Raw genomic sequence first — 19,545 nt, forward strand, 5'->3', positions numbered from 1 at the left:
CCTTTCCTCCCCACCCTGCTGAACACAAGCAGAGATGAACATGAGGCCCCAGAGTTGCCAGTGTGCTTGCCTGTGTTCCCACCTGATTCAGCACACGAGGGAGCCTCCTACCAGTGCACGTGCATATACAAAAAACAAGTTATATATCTACCTGCTCATTGTTTCATGAACCTGACTGAGTGTTTCATTGTGCCATGATCCCAATGCCCAGCCTCTGCGGGGGGGGGAGGGGGTGGGGGGGAGGGATTTGCACAGAGACGAAAAAAGAGGTTGCAACTATTACCGGTGGGGTGGGTGACACAAAGAGAAACATGAACAGCTAGACAAGAAAATTAGACAAACAACTACACAAATATAGAGGGGTATACAGAGTGCGAGTCCTGGTCAGCTGCAGCCCACTTAAAGCCTACGTTGGTGAGCAGCTGCATTTCTTTTTTCAGGCAGAAAAGAGTAGGGGGATGGGATTTAACTTCCTAGAGAATAGAATTTACTTTGAAAACAAGCTTTGTGCGTTTGGAATTGCAGCAAAACATGTAGAATGTTACATTCTTACATACTGCCAACACATGTAACCGCTCGAACACATTCTGCGCTATGGGTTCCTGTAATTCACTAAGGCAGGCCAAGGGCCATGAGCCGTCCCTGTATTAGGACGGGGACATGCTGGAAATGGCAACTTCCCAGACAGCATTTTTCAAAGCCTTCATTTGGAATGTGGTAATTTTTCAGGAGGGAGGATTTAACATGATGCATGTTACATTGGTGGCAGCATGTGAGAATGTAGAATTCTACATACACATTTTGCTGGAAACCCAAACACACCACAAGGTTTTTTTTTTCCAAAGTCAATTCCATTCCCTTGCGAGTCAAATACCCTGCCTCTCCTCCAACTCAGTACTGCTTATCTTGCAGACTCTCAGTCACACAGACAAGGCAGGAATATGAGTGCCATGAAACTAAATAGATAGGTAATTAATTGCTTTATTACAAATATCTTAAATATGTCATATAAGTTGCTTTCAAATACCCTGCACCTAAACATTGTCTCAGAAACTCATGTTGAAGGCGTGTCGGTGGCGTAGGTGTCCACAAATCATACATTTGTGCCAGTTGAGGCCATTATTACATCTTGTCTAATGTCCAGTAAATGCATTTCAGATTTATAAATGTTTGCGTTAGAAAGAGATTTTCTACCAAAGAAGAACATAACTACAACTATATCCAGCTAACACTACTTTATCAGAACATGTTCAGAACTAAGTGGAGAATAAATAACAAGACATGTTCATAAGTATCTAAATAAGTGCTTTAAAACTGCACTTTTTTGGGGGACAAATATAGGGTTACCCAGCAGAACATCCAAGTTCATACACAATGTTTCTAGTACTTCCTTACTTGTTCATTTCAGACTGCCCAAACTACCTTCTGGGTGAAGTTCCATCTCAGGTTTCAGATCACGATAGAGAGTGTTGTCACGCCCAATCTCTATCTGTCTATAAAGATAGAGAACTCTCATCAACTTCACATGGTGTGCCCTAAGTGAAGTTAAACCTAGTTCAAATCTGAGAATATTTACTGGGATGCAATCAGGAACAGACATTGCTTTGTGCCAAACGTTACCTTCTAATTGATGTAACAGGGATTCCCGTACTTGTGAGCTAAAACCCAAACCACATAATAAAACCCGGGATCACCTTAGCCTTGTAGAACTCCTTCAACGGGACCAGGGTGACTCTCCCATATCTCTTACCGATAAACTTAATTTGAGATCCCAATTGTTCCATCTTATTAGTGATACGGTCAACAAAGTTTGCGCTCACAAATCTAGAAACCAACTCGAATCACAGGTATTTAATCTCTTCTACTATCTCAAGGGAATCAGTTCCCAGCTTCCAGGTAAAACCTTGTTTCTCCTTTGTCTTACTAAATCTTATTATCTTCGTTTTCGAGACATTCATTTTAAATTGTTTCTCTACTGTGTATACGAAAAATTGGTCGATTAATCTTTGTAAACCTATCCGTGTGTGATCCATGAGCATCACATCGTCCTCATATGAACCCCAACTTAGTTTTTTAGTCGTCAATTTAGGAGGGATGAAAGCTACAGGTTCTAAGTGTGTGCCTAAGTCGAAAGCTAGAAGTCATAGAGATAAGGAGCCAAGACACATCCCTGGCACAGTCTTTTTGTGGTCTGGATCTCTCGAGATAAGTCCCCCTCAGTATGGTGGTAAGTTAGTTTGTTTAATACACATTCTGGAAGCATCCACTTTCGTAATTTTCCCCACAGTCTTTCACGGTCTACCACATCAAATGCAAGTGAAAGATCAATGCTAGCAACATAAAGTGGGAGGGAGTTTTTTTCATTGTTCTCTGACAAAAAAGCTCAATTATAAGACAATTTAAAGAGGTATGACTACCTTTTAGAAATCCTGTCTGAAACCTCGGAAGCCATCGAGCCTGATCTGCCCTTTGCTCAATTTCACACAGTAAGCATGCTGAGAAGATTTGACTATCGGGTCTAGCAACGCTATAGGTAGATCATTCGAAGGTACATTTCTGTCACCGTTTTATGTATCATTACAATATTTGATATTTTAAATGTGGACGGGGTGGACCTCACCAATAGCATATTTGTATACAATGTTAGCAAAATAGAGGCCGATATTTCCAGGCACCCTTTAAAACAGTGTTGCTCAGCACATTAGGGCCTGGTGCCCACAAATTTGGAGACTTCCAAATTTGATCTAAAATAGCCTCATAGCTGATATTTATGTTCCACTCCCCATCTAAAAGGTGATACTTTTGAACACTGGATTCAATATAGTACAAGAGGGTAAAATGGGCAATGCATCTATCCTCTGAAATTGGGTTAGTCAAGTTATATTTCTGCTTTTGCAGTACTCTGCAAACTAATGACCAAACATTCTCACTATCCTTCATCTTCATAATGGACAGCATACATTCACCATCTCTTTGCTTTATAAGCTATCTCTCACTTTTCAACCAATTATTTTGGAGTCCTGTGTATTTTGCATATTTTGTCCGTTTTTTCAGGGCATATTGGTGTGGGTCTGCTTAATAGTCTTAACTTTCTACGCATTTCCCTTTTTGTTCATTTGGATTTCATGATTATGTACAGGGATGTCCACCCCCTCCCACTTAAACTGAATGTAGTAGAGATAGACCCCTCCCCCTCAAACCGAATGCTGATAAACTTGTCCAGTTGATCAATTACTCTAAATGTTGCACAAATCAGAAATGTAGTGCCTTTCAGAAAAGTGGTTAGAAGAGCGATCTATTGTGTGGGGTCAGAATGTCTTGTATAGAAGAGAATATGTTAAGTAGTATATGCTTATTATAAATTAGTGAGAATCTAGATTCAAATCGGAGCAGGCACCAAGTTTTGGGTAAAATTAGGTTGGTCAGGCATTTCGTAATTGGTCGGCCAATCTTTTTTTAATACAAGGCAGGCAACTCTAAGATGGATGCTAGATACAAAATGGTCAATTTGTGCTAAATCATGATGAGGTCAGTGGATAGCTTTTTTTTTATATATAAATTCATATAGAGTCCTCTGGTATAGAATGAACTAAGTAAAACCTGTTTAGACTAGTTCTGAGTGACAGGAAGGCCAACTAATCACAGGCAGGAAAAGGGGTTGTACATTACTTATTGCATGACCTCACCTGTCTAGAAAGTATATAAGGGGCTGAAAGCTCAGGGAAATTGGGAGTTTGCAGAGTTGTCTTTGGTGTGCAGTATGCTGTGTCCTGCCTTGCTGAAAATAATAAACCTGATGTCTTTTGAAGTCCGGCTCAGTGTCCTGATGTGCTTCAGAGTCCCTTTCCTGTCTGGGGTGCCAAGACACATAGAAGGTGTTGGGACCTTCTGTACAATAGTACATGTGAATGTTTTGACTTATCAGTGAATTTACTTTGAAGGCATGCCAAACCCACCTGAATAAAGAGGGTAACATTTTCTATGGAGAACACTTTACTCTTAACCTCAAATGTAGTTTTGCTAAAGACTTGAGAAACATAATTGTTAAAAATATCAACAAGCCTTGGTTTCCACCCTCCCTTTCTTTTTGTCAGAGGAAAGCTCTACCACTGTGGTACCACGCATTAGTTGTTGTTCCCATCTAAACCTAGCAGCCAACATACTGTGATCACTGTAATGTGGTGCTTCAATATTAAGACATGCAACTGCACTTCTTTTCCTTCATTTTCAAACTCTCTATTGGTAAAGAACCCATTTAACACACCTGTTGATCTTCTCTATTTAAAATCTGAGATGCCATGCTCTCCTTACTCTTTTTCTCAGCATCATTAACCACAAATCCAACAATCTTATAAAGGTTTCACGCCTCTCCTTCCAACCCTCTTATTTGATTGGCCATCTGAATGCCTGCTCGACTTGTATCAAATCTTATTCCCTTGTAGACACTTTTCTCCACCTTCAATTGCTTTGCCTTACAGAAACTCGAATCTCACCATCTAACATTGTTACTGCAGCTCTCTTACCTCTTCTTCCTCCTCTTTTTCTCATTCCCCCATCCTTTGGGGTTAGGAGGTACCGGTCTACTCTTCCACCCTTCTTTTATTCCTCTTCCCTGCGCTAATACCTCTTCTTTTATTCCGCTTACCTCAGCTAATCCTCTACAGTTCTTCCCGTCATTCGAAAATCATTTCTCCTGTTTTATCCCCCCTTTGCCTATTGCATTTCTTATCATCTAACATCAGCCTGGACCTCTCTCCTTGTTTTGCAAAGACTTTCTCACCTCACTTCTTCCATTGGATTCCCCCTTTTTCCTTCTAGGAGACTTCAACTTGTATCTTTCTTCTACTCTGCTGTCCTTTCCTTCCTTTATTTGACTATTTTCATCTCTTGCAGCACTCCTCTCCCCCTTTCATATCTCAGGTTCTTTCCTTCAGATCTTTGCATCAGATCCTCCATCTTCTGTTGTTTTATATATCCCCCTTCCTTCCTCCTCTAATCCTTCCCTTCATTTTCATTTCACTCTGCCTGTCCCTTCCATTTGCACAGTTCCCGCAAACTTCTTTCATCACAATCTGTCGCTTTAATCCTTCCTAACTTTGTTCATTCTTTTTCGTCCATCTCTCCATCCTCTTCAGATTTTGCAACACAATCTGATGACTCCACCTTCTCTTCTTTTAACATAGCTCTCCCTTCTACTCACGTCCACTCTTACACTGCCCCCATTTTAAACCTTCTCGTAAACCACTGTCAAACTAGAAATTATATCGTGCCTCCTATTGCTATGAATATATGTATATTGGCCTACGCCAAGCTGCTAACAAGCTGCTTATAAACTACATGTGAATAAACCCGCATTGCAAGGTCCTGACCTTAGAAACCATGTAAACTGTCATTTTGGGTCAAGCCGCCATTTTAGGTTTTCTTGCTCTATAAAGTCACCATGTGAGCTAAAATGGTAGCCTATGTTATTCAGAACAGAACTCGATTGTCATGACCTCTGTACAACTAATGTATAACTTGCCTGCAGGCCACTTGTTAGGGTCATGAGCTGAGACCTTGTCCTTCTGCTGACCTGTGTGCAATGGATTACCTGTATCACTGAAACTGATCTATAATTGAATGAGAACACCTGCTTAACTATATTGTATAAATTAAGTCCCGCATTGTAATGTTAGGCCTAGAGCATACATTATTACCATTTCTTCTTGTTAATGTATAAACCTAAGATGAACTAGATTTTACCTGGCAAGGGACCCTAGAGCAGTAACTTATTTATGGAATGGTTAACCCAAAGGAGGGCTGAACAGCAGGCTTGAAATGTATAAAAGCCTGACTGTTTCAATGAATATTTGCACTCACTGAGCACACCGAACCACACCGGAGTTCGCTGTGTTGTACTGAGGGTCGATAGCTATCTGAATTTTGTTCTGTTCTTTTGTAACTGGATGCAGTATAAAATAAAGTACTTTGTATGTTCCTTTGTAACCTGTGTTTGGTGTGTTTCCTTTTTGGTTACCCTGGCTCATATTATTTCCTTGTTTTCACACCATCCCCAATGTTGGCTCACCTCACATTTCCCATTAATCTCTCTGTCGTGCTGAGCGTAAATGGAAAGAAATCCCAACATTTCTCTGATCTTCAGTAGATATCTTGCCTACACTTTTCTTACAGCTTGGCTCTGTTCAAGAGAAAACGTCTCTACTATTCTAATCTCATTCTATCTCTTTCTTCTCATCAATGACGCCACTTTCAGTCTCCAAACCATCTTCTCTCACTGCCTCTTCCTGACCCTTCTCTTAACTCCCATTCCTCAGACTTTGATACTTTCTTTACAGATAAGGATCTTCTCTTCAGGGCCTCTCTACAGTCTCCTAGTCTGCCCCACATTGCTCCTTCTCCCCCCTTGTCTGCTTCTTCTTCAACCCTTTCCTCCTTTTCTCATCTTACTGATTCTGATACTGCTATTCTCAGCACTAGAGCTTGTCCCTCTGCTCCTTCCCTAGATCCTATTCCCTCTTCACTTATCCCCAAGGCTTCCCCCTTTTCTCCTTCCATTCCTCACTCCACTTTTCAATCTTTCACTCACAACCACTTTTTCCCCTCCACATTCAAGCATGCAGTCATTCCCCTGAATCTCAATGAAACCCAGTCTTGACTCCTCAGTACTGTATACCTATCAACCGATTTCTCTTCCTCTTTACCCTTCTAAAACCCTAGAATGTGCTGTCTAACGATCTAGATCATAACTCCCTTCTGTCTCCCTTTCAATCTGGGTTATGCTCTCTTCACTCGACCAAGTCTGCTTTACTTACAGTTACCTATTCTCTTCTTTCTGTCTGTCACTCTAAACTCTCCTCTATTTTTATTCTATGTGTTCCCTCTGCTGCCTTTGACACATTAGATCATTGTCTACTTCTCTCTTCTCTCCCCGTCCTTGGTATTACTGGTTCTGCTCTTAATTTGTTTTGGTCCTATCTCGGCAAACGCTCCTTCTCTGTTTCTTGGGCTAGTAATCTCTCCTCTGCTGCACTTCTCCAGCATGGTGTTCCTCAAGGCTCTGTCCTGGGAGCTCTTCTATTCTACCTATACACTGCCCTGCTTGCCCGCATAATTGAACCCCTTGGTCTATCATATCACTTCTATGCTGATGATACCCACACCTTTCTCTCTTTCTTTGCTTTCTCTGAAACCATCCATAATAACATCTCTGATCATCTCCAAGCTGTTCAATCTTGGATGCACTCATGGTTCCGTCACCTTAAGCCATATAAAACAAAAATGATCTTCTTCCCCTCATTCTCTAGTTCTTCATCTCCTTCTATCTCTTTCATCTCATTTACTCCTTCCCTAGCTCTCTGTCTTCCTCAGCTCACAATCTTGGAGTGATTTTTTACTCTAATCTTACCTTTGCTTTCCACATCACCACTAATACTAGGTCATGTCGCTTTGAGCGTTTCAATATTTGTCAAATTCACCCTCTGTTGACAGCTTCTGTGACCAAACTCCTTATTTCTTCTCTGGTTTGTTCTAGTCTCGATTACTGCTCAACCATTTTCATCTATCTTCTGGCCTATCATGTTGCTCCCTTGCTTTCTATGTACAACTTCGCTATTTGTACCCTTTCTTGGCTTCCTCCTCAAGATTCTATTTCTAATGCTTTACACTTTATTGCCTGGCTGTCTTTTGAATCCTGCCTTTTATTCCACTTCTTGTGCATTCTTTTAAAATGTATGCACAATTTGGCTCCTCTTTATCTGGCTTCGCTAGTTTCGTTCTATACACCTACCTGCTCTCTTTATTCACAATCTCTCTTTCTTTTAGTTACCCCTAAACCTTCATATACTGTGTTCCGATTTCATTCTTTTGCCCCACTGGTTCCTGAATTTTGGAAAACTCTACCTCTCTTTGTTCATTCTTCATGTTCTTTGTGTTCTCTCAGTTCCTTCTTCAAAACACATTTGCTGGTGTCATAATATGTTGACAATGTAACATTTCTTTGCATTTTTTTATTGTACCCAGGACAGGGAATGGGGCGGAACAAGACGGAGTGGCGCTCTGGCAAAAAAACAACTTGCCGGTGCGCCGCTCCATCCCCCAGACCGAGGGGCTTCCAGACACGACTCTCACAGATCCTGTGGGTCTCATTACGGGGTTGCCAGAAAACCCACCAGTTGGTAGACGGTTTCCAGCAACCCCGTAATAGCCATACCAGCGCCTGATATCCCTGTGACACTGGGACATTCAGCCAGCGGGAACTGTAAGTCTCCATTCCCATGACGTCCTGTAACACTCCATGGGAATGGGGACACAGAAACACCAGCACTGTTGCTAACATAAAAACCATGCCTCCAGCTGGCATTCTCATAGCCTGGCAGTCCGGAAAGGGTGCCAGTACTTTGCTACCAGCACCCTTATTTCCAGACTACCAGGCTTGTAATGTGGCCCAGTGTCTCATTGATCACACTGCTTTCAGAATCTGAAAGCAGTCTACACTTTGTAGTGCAGGTTGTTCCCACTTTTCAAGGAGCATTTAGCACTGGAGATTGCATACAGAAACTGCAGATGCCTCACATACAGTTTTGCAGCTTTTCAAACTGGTATATATGTCCTGCAATTTATAGATGTCTCTTTATTAGGGTGAATATTGTGACCAATCAAAACAGAATAGTCCATTATTTGCTTAAAAGATTTTCTTACTGAATTATTATAAGACATGTTTAACATTTAAAATTGGTGACATTATGTTATTCCCATAATGCTCTTTGATTGTATGCAAATCGCCAGGATTGGGTTAATCTTAGAGCTACTGTGTTGCACATCCTAGCCTGGAGCCATGTCTTTTGGCCCCTCCTCCGCCATCCCAAAGCCCCACCCCTCCTAAGAAGTGACGGTTCCCCCAATAAATGTTTTCCATTTCCAGCACTGATTGCACCGTTTATGTTTGTTCAGAGCTTTGGCAAAAGCGCTATATAAATTCAATAAATGAAATTGAAATTAATGTATTCTGGTTTTTAGTTTTGCCCAAAAGACAATCTTAAGTGTGCGGGAGGGGGTGGAATATGAAGGCAAGGGGAGGAGACAAAGTGAGACAAGTATAGGCGGCAACATTTGTTTTTACTACTGACCAGTATCCTTCCATTGCCCTTCATTCATGAGCAAGCTACCAAATGAATTGAGGGAGAACGCAGCCCTGCCAGGGCGTTGGGGGAGAGGTGGATTCTCCCCCAATTATTGTTTTTAAATAATGGGCAAAAATGGTGCATTTACAGAACATTTTTCAGATGGAATGGGAAACAAACTGTAGGATTTCAATCGTGAGCCCTTCTGCTATTCTAATACTTCAGATACCAACTATTGCATGGCGTGGCAACTATTGCATGGCGTGGCAGCTATTGCATGGTGTGGCAACTATTGCATGGTATGGCAACTATTGCATGGTGTGGCCGAGAAGACTAAAGCAAAAGCAGACATTGGGATTCCATCAGAGATGTCTCTAGGAAACATTGTGTGAAGACACATATGTAATGTCAAATATAATACATCTAAATTTACAATGCATATATCTGTTTAACAGCTGTGATGTATTATTTATGTCACTTTTCTGTGAGAGAACAATGACTCACAATAGACTAATGAACCGTATTTGTGGGAGACTTCCTCTATAACACGCACTGATCTGAATCAATTCTGGGTGGCCCTGCGTGTAAGTGCAGTGAGGTAAAGTGGTTCAGCCAAGTTGGAAGCTGGGATTTGAGCCCAGGTTTCCTGGTTTCAGGGTTTACAATTTAAAGAGCAGAGCAAGCAAATGAGTGAGGTCAAAACACATCATGGAGTAAACTGCATGTTTTTTTTGTTTCTTCAGTTTTAAACATACAATGCTTTCAAAGCAGCAACTCACATAAATCAAATTGACAATATAAAAGACAACGGGGCCTCATTACGACCCTGGCAGTAGACGTGCCGGTAAAAACGGCACAGCTGCTGCCAGGGTCTTTTTTTTCTGGCAATGGGGAATTACTGGGGCATTACAGCCCCGGCAGTCACGGTAATTCCCCATTGCCGGAAAAAAATACTCCCCATTCCCATTCGAGTTCCATACAACATGTGAATAAAGTACAGCAATACACAATTGACAGTGTTGATATTACAAATTGGAAAAACGAGAAGGCAGTCGACACTACTGTGCTTCGGCCAATTCATCAGCTATTCCATACAGCTGGCAGGTAAGTGGCCTTGATCAGGATGGAAAGACAAGTTGAACTGTATGTGTCAAACTGTTCACTGTCAAAAGATGACAAGAGATATATGGTTTAGAGTGAATGTTGGTTCAGTGTTTGTTAACGTTTTTCTAGAACGTGTTGTTCGTTCACCTAGATCCCTAGACCTCTTAAGGTATGATACATGTTCACTTGTACTCAACACCGGTCAAATCTACTGGATAGAACCTGAGTGTACTATGAACAGATGTTCTTGTTATTAATGTGTGTCTTGCTTTGAAAACACACATTTTAACATTTTAAAAAAAAATAATGTATTAAAATACTGGGGCAAAAATGCAATTTTGCTCATTATTTGACTAGACAAAAGTTTTCTATGTATGGTTAATTTGACAAGCGGTTGTTAGTTCAGTCACCCTGATCATTTCTTTATATAGCTTTAAACCTACCTGGGTAGATCAGGGCCTAGCCAGGAGCCCTTCATTTCTTATACAGCTCTTATTACTCCAGACCACAGCTGGTACAGTCAGTTTAGATGAACACAGATTCTCCTGATTCTACACACGGAACTAAGAGGGAGATCTAGAGAGGCTGAAAAGTTTTCTTGAACCTGTCTATACAAGCTCATTTTCATAATATGAGAAACCAGAGGGTGTCTCATCCACTGGTCCCCGGAGGTCTGTCATCCAGGTGGCCAGGACACGGCCATTGCTTTTGGATCCAGTTCCTGGGGGTGGACCAGTGCCGGAGGATCACCTGGGTAAGGGGTCTTCGGGGAGTGGGAGTGGGACACTGTATGGTGAGACACGTTATCCCCTTCCCTATAACACCTTTAGCCCACACTACCAAATCAAATATTTAGGAACTATAGCCCCCTCCTTAACAACACAAACACTTTCTCACGGACTAATACCGAGCTATATACTTGACATGTCCCAATACAATGGTCAGGCAATGTCAGGCAATTACTGGCCATCAAACACACCTGGCTTCCATTAAGCTTCCAGACACAGATAAAAGGCAGAGCATGAGAGCACACTCTGAGCGAGGCAAAGCACACGAGGAAACAGTAGTTCCAAGATGGCAGTTTAACGAGAGAAGAAAGACGGCAAACAGAAGGGGCTTGCAAGGAGGGAAGTTCCCTGACCTTTTCGACAAGGAACCATTGCTTTCATGAGCCCTCAAGATTGGAAAACGTAAGACCAGGAAAACAGGCTGAAGAATCCTCATTGTGTGCCGGAGATACCCGGGGTCCTCCTGCGTTAATAATCAAGGTGGGGAGAATTACCAGCCACCGTGGTACTGTCCTTGGCTCCAAGAACAAAGCAGTGTCAGTGAAATCAACACAGCAGGTGAGTTGGGGAGACCGATATGCAAGGCGGGTCTGTGTTGAAGCCAAGATTGCAAGCAGCAACATTGGATGGAGGGCGCTGGAATGAACATTGCTTGAAATACGTGTGATAAAAGCCACAAGTAAATTTGAACTGCTGATGAGTGATTGAACTTTGAAACCAGGATATGATACCTTTGACAGAGTGGTCCAGCACTGCGTGTGTGCTCAATTGAAGGTCTCTGTAAGGTATCCAGATGAAAATTGAAAGAGTTGTAGAGAATTGTGAATCAAAGTGGTCCTGCGATGGGTCAAGCTAAATCCTGCGCACAGTGGAAAGTCTTCGATGTTGATACAGTAAAGAAAGTTTGTGGCAAAGTAGATAAAGTTGGTCCGATCCCGGCCAAGGGATATCAATTTAAAGCTTTGTGTTAAAGTGGGTCTGAGCCCGGCGGAGGTGGACCCGGGGTGAACCGGAAATCATCCCAAGAAGGTTTTGTGTTAAAGTGCGTCTGAGCCTGGCAGAGGGGGGCCCGGGGTGAAGCGAAAATCATCCAAGAGGGTTTACTGTGAAAGTGGGTCTGTGTCCTGCGCATCCTAAGAAGAAAGGAACTTTGATATTTGTCATGTTGCATCAGGCCCTCATAAGAAGAGACTTTGAACGCCAAAGAGACTTTGGCACAGAAGGCCATGATGTTGACCTTTTGAACTGCACCCTTGTGCTAGAGAAGCCAGAGACTGTGCTAAGCTCGAGTGTGCCACTTTGTCCCATGCTGAAAACATAGGGAAGGGAAGCCAATGGCTTTAATATCCTAACATATTTCTTGAACACTTTTATTTTGCACAACATTGATTCCCACACTATTTGTATTTAGAAGTAAGGATTGACGATCGGTTTATTAGTATAGTCCTTTTTTATTTTGACAAAACACCACTAGGACTGCGTTATTATTATTATTACTTGCTCCCATCTTTAGATTTAGGATTAGATAGGTGTTTTTCAAACCTGATTGAAGTACAATAAACACCCTTGAACTGTGATCACTTGTGTCTGTCTTACTGTTTGATACCATGCCTTCCCTACAATAAGCAGTGTCTTTTTCCTCCAACTTGCCTTCAAGAATGGAGAGAGGCTTTGGCAGTAAATAGGAGCTCTGGCCCCATAAGTATCTCTCATCCTAAATATAATGATTTATGATGTAATTTAATTTGACTTGATAATTATTTTGTACAGCTTTGAATATAATTAGTGGATTCTATATGCATGATTTTGTACATGATTTTAATATTATTTAACTCTCTATATTTGGATTTAGATAGACGGGCCACATATGGTCTATGTCCAACCCTTAATCTTTGGATTCAATATTGTTTGGATATTTTGGACAGGATTAGTGCACCTAACCTCATTGCCGTGAAGAAGACACTTATATGGTAGGATTGGTCCTCTACCATAGACAAAGAAAAATAAATGCAAACTATTCTATCGGTTGCGCTTTGACAAAAATAAATTAAATCAGTTGCTTCCCTATCTAATCCAATTACCAAATGTACACTGCAGAGTCTTTTTTATGAGACTAAGACTAAACATTTTGTCCACTGAGGAACTAATGGGGTCCAGAAATAAGTCTGCCATAATGGCCAACGACTGTCGTTTCTGTAGAAAAATGGGAATTGTAGAATATCTTAAACACCTTTTTGTGATATGTACTAGGGGTGTACTGAACTTGGGCTTTGAGTAAGTATTTGGCCGAATTCTGGCTGAAAAATAGTTATTCGACTCCAGCCGAATAGTTTCTTGGTATTCGGCTCTTGCCGAATACTTGGTCTTCTCATTTGAATGCAATTCAACATCTGAGAGAGACAGAATATAGTGGAGATTACTGAATAAAAATGGAATGAAGCAATGGCGCTAATTCTTTTTGTAATCCTGAAAGTACAAAAGTGAAGCTTAGTAGAAAAGCATAAGTCATTTATGCCTCAAGTTTACACTTTGGTTTTTTAAAATTTAGTTTAAAGGCACAAAAGTGGCACGAAGCAGAAATCACATTTCTGCCATGATTTCCTTCTCTGCCTTCATATATTACATGGTTTAAAACCATCATGTATTGTCATGCAGGCATTTTACTAATGGATTTGCACCATTCCCAAAAGTACCTGCATGCAGCCCCTGTCAAAAGCAGGCTGATCACATAGCAATCCATTCTGAATCCTTTTTGTAATTGTAATTTGTGGGCCGCATTTACAAGTTTCACAAGGAGAGAAAAATTAAAGAGTAAAGGCGATTGTGCCTGTTATTACTCTTTCATTTAACAGTCAGTTTTGTTGGCATGTAAAACTGCATGCAAGCGACCCACTAGCACGTAAGTGTCTCAGTTAGCGGCACCCTGCACCCAATTTACACTTGGACAGCACCCCGATAAAATGTCAGATTTAAGTACATTATGTGTGTGTATTGGAGTGAATGAGAAGCAAGTATTATCTTTTTTCCAATGGGAATGTCCATGAAGAAACTAAGAATTCACAACAGTTACTGGACAACAGTAAGTCTCAGGTAGTCAGTTATGCCAGGCAGAGTGATGTGACCCTGCCTAAGAGGCGTCTGGGAGGAACTCCATGTTGGCAAATCTATCCAATTTCTCTGGGGGCCAATCTGCGAGAGGGGGCATAGAGAGATAGGTGCGAGGACACACCATAGCACATAGTCAGAGACCTATGTCTTACTAATAAAATTGATTTGGGGGACAGGGGTATTTGGAAAATGGAAAGTGTCCCAAGTGGTGGGCTGCCTCTTCTAGGTCAGTAGGGCTGGGGGAAAGTCAGATACATATCAGGCAGTGCAAGATGTAACTGACATTTCCCAAACCATATTAGCCTCTTGGGCAAACTAGCTTCTTGGGAAATCTGCATACGTGAAGCCTCACACTTTGTGCATCACAGGATTTGCATACACAACATCGTTCCATACATTTGATCCCTGTTTTCTTGTTAATTCGTTCTTTTGTAGCCAAGCTTGTATGCTTTAAATAAGGATATCTTGATTAAAATGAAGTGAAATAAATGAAAGTTGGGAAAATATCTAAAATAGTCCTTTCATGTTTATTTAAAAGTGTTTTTTCTAAGTTTGTAACATGATTTAACTATTCGGCTTCATATTCGGCTTTGGCTGAATACTTCACAAACTATTCAGTATTCGTCTGAATACTAAATATGCTATTCGGTGCACCCCTAGTGTGTACTAATTTAACAGAGAAACAAGTTCTTTATTTAGGTAAATTTGTGCATGAAGTAGACATTCTTCAAACCAAATGTTTTTGGAAAAGAGTTTTAAATGGCAGACATAACACTTTAATCATCGTAGCCCTGATATACATTAGTACTGTGTTATGATATGTTATGATATGGTATGGCATTTATAATGCGCCTACACACAAGTGTTTCAAGGCATGACGAGGCAAGGGAGGGGGAACAAAGGGAGGACAGACAACGATCCTACTAGGCCAGGTGTCATTCAGAACGCGCAAGTGCATGGGATGGGGGAAGGGACAGTGCAGTACACGGGAATAGAAAAATAACAATAAGTAAAAGCAACGGTCACAGATGGCAAGTGCAAAGGTAAGTGCAGACATCAGGTGTCAAGTGCTGGTAGTGGGACTGTAGGGATACAGAAACAGTCCCCAGGTGAGGGGGTTGCTACGCAGGCAGGGCAGGTTTGTGTGACTGACGGGGGAGGGACCTGGGCCCGAGATCAGAGGGTGTCCAGGTAACCAGTGCAGTTACGGTTACATCCAGGAGGTCAGCAGGGGAGAGGAGGAGAAAAAGCAGAAGCAAAGAGAAAGGTTTTGAGGTGCTTCCGGAACCGGAGATGGTTCTCCTCAAGTTTAAGGGAGGCAGGGAGGCTGTTCCAGAGGGAGGCGCAAGCCAAAGAAAGAGATCTACCACCAACTCGTTGCTTGTAGAAGCGACTGACACTGAGGGAGTTGGAGGCGGATGAGCGAAGGGCTCGAGAAGGAAGATATTTAGGAAGAGAGAGTTGAATGTATTCAGGCCTCGTGCCCCAGAAGGCCTTGTGGACAATGCATAGGGTTTTGAACTTGTATCTTGGCTTGCACCTGTATCTTGGTAGCACCTTTGGGCGTTCCTATGCGCCGAATGGGATTACCATAATAAATAATCTTGGACCCAAATAACCAGACAGACTCAAAGAAAATGGCAAACTACTACTTTATTTTCAGCTCAATAAAGTAGGCAAACCTGGCGAACAACAAATAGTAGTACACACACTCTCGACTACATTTCAGTTACACAAAGGCTTCATACCTTGATGTACGTCAGCGATGACGTCATCCTACGTGGCAAATAATAAAACTTATCGGGCAGGGAGATTGGTTAGGGGAACATATCTACTTATCGTCTCTATAAGTATTATTAACATGAGTGGCTGCCCCATATCTGGCAGATATACCTTAAACTTCCCTTTAACTATGTATGATACAGATTATAGCAGCATAACATCAGCGGAATGGCTTCTGCAACAATGTATGTTCATCATTGCATAGGCCCTCATGATTGGTTGGCATTCTCTCCCAACCTTGGACATTCGGCTCGTTAGCAGCATGTAAGAGAAATTAAACCCAGGTGCAAAGAACAATGTCAGAATACTGCCCACTTGCTCCATTAGCCTACCATCTCTCATCAATCAAGCCTTCAGCCAAGGCTTCTTCTTTGTACTTGACCTTGCATGAAGTTCTCATCCCTGGAACTTTAAGTAAGTTAAGGTACATCGTTATCTTCGCCTAGAGTTTATGAAAGGCCTTGTTTTCTGGTCTTACACAAGGTGCGCAGAGACCATGATTTTGTCCGTTTCGCCTTTCCATAGTGATATTTGATTCAATTATGTATTATTCTCTTCTGTCTCTGGAGACTTGGTTGCTCTGTCTCACCTAGGCTTTCTGCATCTTTAATTGTCAATACTCGGGATTCGCAAATGTTTGCTCATTTACTTAATCTCAGAGAAATATGTCCTGCGTATATTGCTTAGCCTCGTTGACTCCCTTTGTACCCTGCAGTTGCATCTTTCTGTGGCATCCCTGATCTCTGGCAAACAGCTATTCTTTGTTGGTGTGCAAATCCATTCTCCAGCGTTTGCTAGCTCTGCATTCCTGGTCTCTCTCCTTGAAGCCTGTTGCCTACTTTTATTCAAAGCTGAATTTGATCTTTTCAACATGGCCGCTTTACCTGTGCTATATTTTCTACTGCAGCAAGATTCTATGTGACTCATCTATCTTGCGTTTCTGCGTATAAACATTCACTACTCATCTGGTTACTTATCTTCTTTTATATATGTTTTTTTCTCACTCGTATACATGTTTACTTTGCTTCTTCAGTTACGTTTCCATTCTTTAAGTGTTCTCATATTGTTTTGGTGCGTCATCCTGTCTTGCCCTTATGACATCACTTTGCATCTTTCAGATTTTCTTTACAGCTCTTCGATATTCAACGGTGTCTGCAGATCTCTTGCTACCACTTCAGTTCGAGGATACTTCAATATGGTTGCGTGCATAACGTCCCTCATACACTTGATGCGGTATCAGAATTATACTTGGCGTCACGCACAGTGTCTTCTGGTTCTTCACCCAGTGTGTCGCAGGTGAGGGTGCGGGTTCTATTACTGACATATAAGTCTGCTTCTCTGCAGAAATGTCCTGGGCATTACGTAACATCTGACTTCATGCACTTTTAAACTGGATGCTCTTCTTAATCTGTAGTTCAGGCAAACTTTCATTTTTATTAATCAATTTCTCATTAATATACCTAAATATTTGGACTTTTCCTGGGTATTTATAAACATCTGACTAACAGGCATATGCACTTTATAACTGGATGTTGCTCTTAATATGTGTTCCAGATGAATTTTCATCAATTAATGTAAAATGTTTGTATTGCTCACGTAATAGAGCTTTTATCGTGTTATAATAGTACTGCATTTTATATGTTGTTTTCTCCTGTTGTAAACTATTTTTTTTAATGTTTAATAAACCAAATACAAATAAAAAAAAGACACAAAAATAAATATGTATAATTTAAGGAGGATGTATGTGCTGCTCAACCAATACATTTTTATCTTGTGTGATTGTGTAAACAATTTTTGGCTATTTTGGTATACAGCTCGATTGTATGGGCTTGCAGGAAATAAATCTTACTGACTGACTCAACTTAGATAGGAATGGACGTGTGTTTAATATCACTGCATCCCCAGCAGCAGTTGCTCGAAATGACCAATGGAGTTCCGTCTCCAGCGACATCCTCACAGCTCACAGTCTTGTTTGGAACGTAAAGTCGAAATCTGTAAACCTCGGGGGCAAAGATGGGTCCTTGCTAGAATGTTCCGTTGCCCTTCTGGCCCCTGTGCACTCGCGGCCCACAGAGACGGGCCGCAGAGAGATATACTGTGTGAGAACCTTTCAGCAGGAGCAGAGGTGATGGGCGGATAGGAGGATGGAAGGTGAGACAGGGTATTACGGGGGGATGGGGCGCAGAGCGTCTGCAGGTATTAACAAAGCCAGGGTAGAATAGGGGGGACAGGCAGAACAAGGGAAAGAGACAACCCACGAAGCTCACCACTGACATTCAGGGAGGTTTTGGTTTATATGTATTTTTTATTTATATTTCTTCTACCCTGGTGAGAGGAGAGCAGTCCCCCTGTTCTCATGAGAAGCCTCCCTAATTTCTGCGCCTGGGTTGCCCCTGAAAAAGCACCTGATTAGAGACCTTGCTTACTAGAATTTCCCAGTATTCCACACCATTATATCACTGACCCTATCACACCTCTCTCACCCTCCTATCACCCCCCCTTCAACGGCTCACATGAAGGACACTCTCTGGGCGCCAGGATAAAGCTCTTTGCACGTGGCCTAAGCCTTTCGTCGACTCCTACGACACGGGGACAAGAAAGGAGCTGACTGGAGGCCATCTTAGCTTCTACCCGATGGAAGCTCCCTGCTCCGGCCTCTTCTTTGGCAGCTGGTGTACCTTGCATGATTCACTTATCTTTATCTTGCAACCTCTTTTTACAGCCAACACAGAACGCATGGTGCCCACTCCCCGTGCCCAAACATCCTTCTGCCCCCAGAGACGAGCCTAAAAGCCGGGGAAACGGTGGTGGAATTGGCACCAGATAGCCTGGCACCTGGACCTCCCGTGCAGGGCCAACGTGCTGCGTAGGTGGCCATCACGCCCAGGCGCCGGGCTAGAGCTTTTGGGAAGCTGCCTCCACCAGCCAGCCTGAACGTGAGCTCTGCCCGGGCAGCATGGGGAACACTGTACACGAGAAGGAATGGGAGGGCGGGGGTTTCACGCCAACAATGTTAAAAGCTGCAGCAGTCCCTTTGAGTAGCCACCATCTTGCCAGCAGGTGTAAACAGCACTCTTATAAAGGGGGCTTGCCCCCATTATTATTTACCATCTAATATTAGTGATTACAGGTTGGTTTCTGCCCTTTTTTAACCCAAGCCAAATTGTTGTGTCTTTGTTGCCTACAAGTCCAATTATTTCAGGTGTTCATTGGAGCTAGAAGACCGAAGGGCTCTAGCAGGGAGGTATTTGGGGAGAGAGGGCTGGGTGTAGCGGGGTCCCAGGCTCCAGAAAGCTTTGTGGATGATGCAGAGGGTCTTCAACTTGATACTTGCAGCCACGGGGAGCTAGTGGAGAGATTTTAGGGCTGGAGAGATGTGGTAAGAACATAACAATGGGGGAGGCAACTCAGCGCTGGGCATTGAAGTGAGAGGTGTTTCAACACCTCTCACTTCAAAGAAGGGATACAGTAAGAACAAAGGAACAAAGGAAACCAGGATATGGGGAGGGGCAGAAAGACAAAGATGGGGAAAGAACCCCCTGGCTGGACCGGGCTGCCACCACCAGTCTTTTCATCAATGACGCCCAGCACCAGTGAGGCTTGTGTCGGGCAAGATTTGCCCCATAAATATCAGGGCCTAGGGG

At 42.3% G+C, this 19,545-nt stretch overlaps 2 protein-coding genes across 10 annotated transcripts in view; one reads left to right on the forward strand and one right to left on the reverse strand.

The window, feature by feature from the left end:
• The window catches only part of LOC138513884 (uncharacterized), a 588,633-nt gene that overhangs the window by 285,710 nt on the left and 283,378 nt on the right, over positions 1-19,545 (forward strand). For 3 of the 9 annotated variants that reach the window (XR_011281834.1, XR_011281836.1, XR_011281839.1), the window contains one exon: positions 17,020-17,737. The exons of the other annotated variants lie outside the window; for them this stretch is intronic. The gene's annotated coding sequence lies outside the window, so the exon portion shown is untranslated. Of the gene's footprint in view, positions 1-17,019; positions 17,738-19,545 lie in introns of those variants that run through there. 9 annotated transcript variants of the gene reach the window in all.
• Positions 1-19,545, reverse strand: part of SLC43A1 (solute carrier family 43 member 1) — a 383,027-nt gene that overhangs the window by 171,034 nt on the left and 192,448 nt on the right. The gene's annotated exons all lie outside the window — the stretch shown is intronic.

The sequence above is a fragment of the Ambystoma mexicanum genome, chromosome 12 (genome assembly GCF_040938575.1).
Source record: "Ambystoma mexicanum isolate Mex_15411 chromosome 12, UKY_AmexF1_1, whole genome shotgun sequence".
NCBI classification, from domain to species: domain Eukaryota; kingdom Metazoa; phylum Chordata; class Amphibia; order Caudata; family Ambystomatidae; genus Ambystoma; species Ambystoma mexicanum.